This window comes from Bos indicus, chromosome 21 (assembly GCF_029378745.1).
Source record: "Bos indicus isolate NIAB-ARS_2022 breed Sahiwal x Tharparkar chromosome 21, NIAB-ARS_B.indTharparkar_mat_pri_1.0, whole genome shotgun sequence".
Classification (NCBI taxonomy): Eukaryota; Metazoa; Chordata; class Mammalia; order Artiodactyla; family Bovidae; genus Bos; species Bos indicus.
In genome coordinates, this window is record NC_091780.1 from 35,060,286 (window position 1) to 35,067,566 (window position 7,281).

Sequence of the window (7,281 nt, forward strand, 5' to 3'; positions counted from 1 at the left end):
GCCTCCCTGGCCATCACCGACTCCCGGAGTTCTCCCAAACTCACGTCCATCGAGTCGGTGATGCCATCCAGCCATCTCATCCTCTGTCGTCCCCTTCTCCTCCTGCCCCCAATCCTTCCCAGCAACAGAGTCTTTTCCAATGAGTCAACTCTTTACATGAGGTGGCCAAAGTATTGGAATTTCAGCTTTAGCATCAGTCCTTCCGAAGAACACCCAGGACTGATCTCCTTTAGGATGGACTGGTTGGATCTCCTTGCAGCCCAGGGGACTCTCAAGAGTCTTCTCCAACACCACAGTTCAAAAACATCAAGTCTTTGGTGCTCAGCTTTCTTCACAGTCCAACTTTCACATCCATACATGACCACTGGAAAAATCATAGCCTTGACTAGACGGACCTTTGTTGGCAAAGTAATGTCTCTGCTTTTGAATATGCTATTTAGGTAGGTCATAACTTTCCTTCCAAGGAGTAAGCGTCTTTTAATTTCATGGGTGCAATCACCATCTGCAGTGATTTTGGAGCCCCCCAAAATAAAGTCTGACACTGTTTCCATTGTTTCCCTATCTATTTGCCATGAAATGATGGGACAAGATGCCATGATCTTCATTTTCTGGATGTTGAGCTTTAAGCCAACTTTTCACTCTCCTCTTTCACTTACATCAAGAGGCTTTTTAGTTCCTCTTCACTTTCTGCCATAAGGGTGGTGTCATCTGCGTATCTGAGGTTATTGATATTTCTCCCGGCAATCTTGATTCCAGCTTGTGCTTCTTCCAATCCAGCGTTTCTCATGATGTAGTCTGCATAGAAGTTAAATAAGCAGGGTAACAATATACAGCCTTGAAGTACTCCTTTTCCTATTTGGAACCAGTCTGTTGTTCCATGTCCGTTCTAACTGTTGCTTCCTGACCTGCATACAAATTTCTCAAGAGGCAGGTCAGGTGTTCTGGCATTCCCATCTCTTTCAGAATTTTCCACAGTTTATTGTGATCCATACAGTCAAAGGCTTTGGCATAGTCAATAAAGCAGAAATAGATATTTTTCTGGAACTCTCTTCCTTTTTCCATAATCCAGTGGATGTTGGCAATTTGATCTCTGGTTCCTCTGCCTTTTCTAAAACCAGCTTGAACATCTTGAAGTTGACGGCTCACGTATTGCTGAAGTATTATTTCAGTCTTTTAAAACGTATTGAGAAATGTTTTATGGCCTAACCTATTGTCTATCCTAGGGAATTCTTCATATGCCCTTGAGGAGTATGTGTAGTCTAATTGGTTTATAGATGTACTATTTACTACTGAAAGTAAGATATTGAGGTATCCAACTATTTTTATAAAACTATTTCTCTCCTCAATTCTCTCGATGTTGCTTCATATATTTTGGAGTTCTGATGTTTGGTGTGTTATGTCTTCTTAATTGATCTTTTGTCAATATATAATGTTGTCTCTTTTAACAATTTTTCACTTAAAATCTATTTTATCTAGTATTGTTATAACCATTCCAATTTCCTCTTGATTACTATTTACATAGCACATCTTCTTCCATGGTTTCATTTTCACCCATTTTTGTCTTTGGATCTAAAGGGAGTCTCTTGCAAGCTACATGGAGTTAGACCGTATTTTTAAATTCATTCTTCCAATCTGTCTTTCAATTGGTTAGGTTAATCCACTTACAGTTGAAGTGATTGCTGATAATGAGGGACTTTTGCCATTTTGCTACTTGGTTTTTATTTGTTTTATGTATTTTCTGTTTCTTCAAAATTGCCTTCTATTGTGTTTGATCACTTTTCCCCCTAGGGTGCTATTTTGAAGCCCTCTTCATTTCCTGTTCTGTATATTTTAAAGTTACTTTCTTAATGGTTACCATGGTTAATGCCCTAAATTTATAACAATATACTTTGAATACATATCAGTGTAGCCTCAACATTATACATTAACTCTGTTCCTACCTAGTTCCATCGCCCACCTTGTTATTGTCACAAATTACACCTTTATACATGTGTGTCCATTGACATAGGTTATAATTATTGTTTTATGCATTTGTCTTTTAAACCATATGAGAAACAAAAAGAAATTAAAAGCCAAAAATACAAATACTACTAGATTTTATAATTATCTATGTGGTTATTTTGACCAGAGATTTTGTTTTCTTCATTTGGCTTCAAGTTGCCATCTGGTGTCTTTGTGTTTCAACTTAAAGGATCCTCCTTAGCATTTCGAGTAGGGCAGGTCTGTGTGCTGTGCTGAACTCAGTCACTTCAGTTGTGTCCGACTCTGTGACACTATGGACTGTAGCCCCCAGTCTCTTCTGTCCATGGGATTTTCCAGGCAAGAAATACTGGAGTGGGTTGCTGTGCCCTCCTCCAGGGGATCTTCCCAATGCAGGGATCAAAACTTCAAGTCCCGTGTCTTCTGCATTTCAGGTGAATTCTCTACTGCTGAGCCACCAGGGAAGCCCAGGGCAGGTCTACAGGGCAGTAACAATGATTAATTCCCCTAGCTTTTGTCTATCTGGGAACATCTTTATTTCTTCATTTTTGGAGGGCAGTTTTACCAGATATATAATTTTTGGTTGCCAGATCTTTTCCTTTCAGCAATTTAAATATGTCATGCTACTGCCTCTATGGTTGCTGATGAGAAATTGGGCATTAATCTCATTGAAAAATCACTTGTCCATAAGTCATCACTTCTGTCTCGATGCTTTCAAGATTTTGTCTTTGGCCCTTGACAGTTTGGTTGTAGTGTGTCTCAGTGTGGATCTCTTTGAGACTATTTGGGAGTTTGTTGGGCTTCTTTGTTATTTGGCTATGGTCTTTCCTGTGGTCATGTGTGGATGTGAGAGTTGGACTGTGAAGAAGGCTGAGCGCCGAAGAATTAATGCTTTTGAACTGTGGTGTTGGAGAAGACTCTTGAGAGTCCTTTGGACTGCAAGGAGATCCAACCAGTCCATTCTGAAGGAGATCAGCCCTGGGATTTCTTTAGAAGGAATGATGCTGAAGCTGAAACTCCAGTACTTTGGCCACCTCATGCGAAGAGTTGACTCATTGGAAAAGACCTTGATGCTGGGAGGGATTGGCGGGGAAGAGAAGGGGACGACAGAGGATGAGATGGCTGGATGGCAACACTGACTCGATGGACGTGAGTCTGAGTGAACTCCGGGAGTTGATGATGGACAGGGAGGCCTGGCGTGCTGCGATTCATGGGGTCGCAAAGAGTCGGACATGACTGCACGACTGATCTGATCTGATGTTTCATCAGATTTGGGATCTTTTTAGCCATTATTTCTTCAAGTATTTTTTTCTGACCCTTCGTTCTTCTCCTTTTGTGACTCCCTTAATGCATATGTTAGTACATTTGATAGTATCTCATAGGTCCCTTAAATTCTGCTCATTTTTCATTCTTTTTTCCTTTCCACTCTTCAGACTGAATTATTTTATTTTCCCTCGAAGTTCACTGATTCTTTCCTCTGCCTGGTCATACCTACTGTTGAAATTCTCTATTGAAATTTTTATGTCTGTTAGTGTGCTTTTCAGTTCCAGAATTTTAATTTGTATCTCTTTATAGACATTCTCTATATTTTCATATATTGTTCTGATTTGCTTTAGTTCCTTTCATGGTTCCTTCAGCTCTTTGAGTATTTTTTTTTCTTCTTTGAATGTTTTTAAGACAGTCAATTTAAAATCTTTGGTATAAGCAGTATTTGTGTGTTCAGTTGCCAAGTTGTGTCTGACTGTTTGTGATCCCACAGGCTATGGCATGCCAGGCCTCCTTCTCCCTCACCATCTCCCGGAGTTTGCCCAAGTTCATGTCCATTGAATCCAATGCTATTCAACCATCTCATCCTCTGTCACCCTCTTCTCCTTCTGCCTTCAATCTTTCCCAGTATCAGGGTCTTTTCATCAGGCTGTTTGCATCTGGTGGCCAAAGTATTGGAGCTTCAGCTTTAGCATCAGTTCTTCCAATGAATATTCAGGGTTGATTTCCTTTAGTATTGACTGGTTTGATTTCCTTGCTGTCCAAGGGACTCAAAAGAATCCTCTCTAGCACCACAGTTTGGAAGCATCAATTCTTCGACTCTCTGCCTTCTTTATGGTCCAACTTTCACATCTGTACATGACTACTGGAAAAACCATAGCTTTAACTACACAGGCCTTTGTCAGCAAAGTGATGGCTTTGCTTTTTAATATACTGTCTAGGTCATAGTTTTCCTGCCAAGAAGCGATTGTCTTCTAATTTCGTGGCCGCGGTCCACAGTGATTTTAGAGCCCAAGAAGAGGAAATCTGTCACTACTTCCACCTATTCCCCTTCTATTTTCCATGAAGTAATGGGACCGGATGTCGTGGATCTTAGTTTTTTTAATATTGAGTTTTAAGCTGCCTTTTTCACTCTCTTCTTTCACCCTCTTCAAGAGGCTCTTAAGTTCCTAATCACTTTCTACCATTAGGGTGATATCATCTCCTTATCTGAGGTTGTTGATATTTCTCCCAGCAATCTTGATTCCAGCTTGTGATTCATCCAGTCCAGCATTTCACATGATGTACTCTGCATATAAGTTAAATAAGCAAGATAACAATAAACAGCCTTGTCATATTCTTTTTCCAATTTTGAACCAGTCAGTTGTTCGATGTAAGGTTCTAACTCTTGCTTCTTGACCCTCACACAGGTTTCTCAGAAGACAGGTAAGATGGTCTGGTATTCCCATCTCTTTAAGAATTTTCCACACAGTCAAAGGCTTTAGCATAGTCAGTGAAACAGAAGTAGATGTTTTTCTGGAATTCCCTTGCTTTCTCTGCTGCTGCTGCTGCTAAGTCGCTTCAGTCGTGTCCGACTCTGTGCGACCCCATAGACAGCAGCCCACGAGGCCCCCCCATCCCTGGGATTCTCCAGGCAAGAACACTGGAGTGGGTTGCCATTTCCTTCTCCAATGCATGAAAGTGAAAAGTGAAAGTGAAGTTGCTCAGCCGTGTCCGACTCTTAGCGACCCCATGGACTGCAGCCCACCAGGCTCCTCCATCCATGGGATTTTCCAGGCAGGAATACTGGAGTGGGGTGCCATTGCCTTCTCCGTTGCTTTCTCTATGACAGAGCAAATGTTGGCAATTTGATCTCTGGTTCCTCCGCCTTTCCTAATTATCCTCAAAGATGTTTTCTATCAAGTTCCTTTTTTTTCCCTCTATGACTAGACCTTACTTTCTTATTTCTTTGTATTTGTGTATTTTCATTGAAAACTGGATTTTTAAAAATTGGAAGATAATTGCTTTACAATGTTGTGCTGGTTTCTGCCATACAACAATGCAAACCAGTTATAAGTGTATATATATATATAGTCCCTTCCCCTTGATCCCCCCTCCCACCACTCCTCATCCCAACCCTCTAAAACTGGAGATTTTGAATACAGAACTGCACTCTGGGAATTACACTGTCTCCATCCCCCAAGCACTGCATTGTTTGTTGAGTGGTGCCATCATCCATCTGTCTAGTGACTTTTCCAAACTATTTTTGCAAGTACTATATTCCTAGCTTTCGCTGTCACTGAAATCTCTGTTACCTTATCTCTGTTTAGTTGTGCTGCGAAGGCTGCTCAATCTCTGTAACCACTTGAGAATATTTTTCACGTGGAAAAGAGCATGACACAGGAACTTTCTTAAGAAAGACCCCCTACCTGGAAAAAGCCTCAGTGGAGAGGCTAAATTTCTTCCTAGATGTGACCAAAGGGAACCACAATAAGAGATAGTAAAAAACCATCTGTGGCTTGAAACTTTAAGATTCTGTGTCTAAGTAAAATAAGTAATAATAAAAAGATATTCTCTGGAAAAGGTGTGCTTCAGTCCACTGAACCAATGAAAGAAATAATATCTGACACTATAATGCTGGCTCCCGTTTTTGATCACTGATCATGGGTCCTCACTCCAACCCTCTGCATTAGCACGGCTGTGTCTTTCATGTCACACATCAGAAAGCTAAGGCACTGAGAAGTAAAGGAGCTTTTCTGACTTCACTTAGCTTGAAAGAGTGGAGAGGTCTGTGAACTTACCTGTAGCTCTACAAACTTAACCACTTCCTATATTGTTCCCTCTGTATTCTGGGGAAATGTTAAGGGGGTTCTGAAGAATAAAAGTTTCTGTCTATATCTATAATGTATGACTCTGGTTCTCTTAGAAATTAAAGTGGCTACCATATTGTGATGGAAGAGTTCATTTGGATCATACATTCTCTTTGAGTTTATCCTTTGAACCCAGATATTTCCCCCCAACATGCAAAATAATGTCATGCCTGGCTCATAATAGGTAATCCCCTTGGACTTTACCCTCGAATAATTAGCGCCTACTGGAAGTCAGCCTGGCCATTTCTTGTAGGCAGTGACGATGATATGATATTGCCACATTAACACCTTCTCACATTCATGCATGACATTTGAGTCTGTTGCAATAAATCAGTTTCCCTGAGCCTGATCACTGTCTTGTTATACCTAAAACAAGAACCTATAGGCATAAGGGTTCAGAACTTGGCCTCAACTGATCGACCATGAGTCTCATTCATGTTGTTGAGAAGGGATTCCTGCCTCAGTTAGGAGTTATCCCTGCATTTCTATTAGGAGTGTAGGAAGATAGTCAGAATGTCTGGGGTGCTAGTATAAGATCAAAGACAGTTTTAAGGAAAGATCTGTCAGTGAAGGAGAATCTAAGTTATGTGATAGAGTGGGGAAAGGGTACTTCTGTTTACTTCTGTTACTACTTCTCTGTAGTAATGATGAATCGAGAGGGCAGGGATGTGGAGAGAAAATGTGTGCAGAGCAGATATACTTCCATGGGATTTCCAGAGTTTGGGTAAACACTAGAACACCCTTTAATTTTTCCTTGTTGCCTACTCTAATCGTTGTTTAGCCAACAAAGGGTAAGCTCTGGATTTTGCATTGAGGATAATTCAGTAAAATTCTTGAGTGGTTAGATATCTGGAGTGATGAGTAGGGAGAAGATTGTAGAGGAAAGGAGAGAAGAAGTGGTCTTGAGTGAGAACAGTGTGCCTACCCCAGCAAACTGGGGGGCAAATATGAAAATACAGAACCTGAAAAACCAGTTTTTGTGTTTCTGAATGGGAATGAGACAGAAGAGTTTTGTGTTGTGATGGTGCCTTTGATGTAACCTTGAAACACACTTAAGACCCCCCCCCAACCCTCTACTCCCCACTTGAATCTTTATCTCCCCAGTATCTTTGTCCACCAGACCATTTCCTTTCCCCCAAAGCATTTTGTTCTCACAAGACCTAAAGGTCTCACCTTAAGGTTCTGG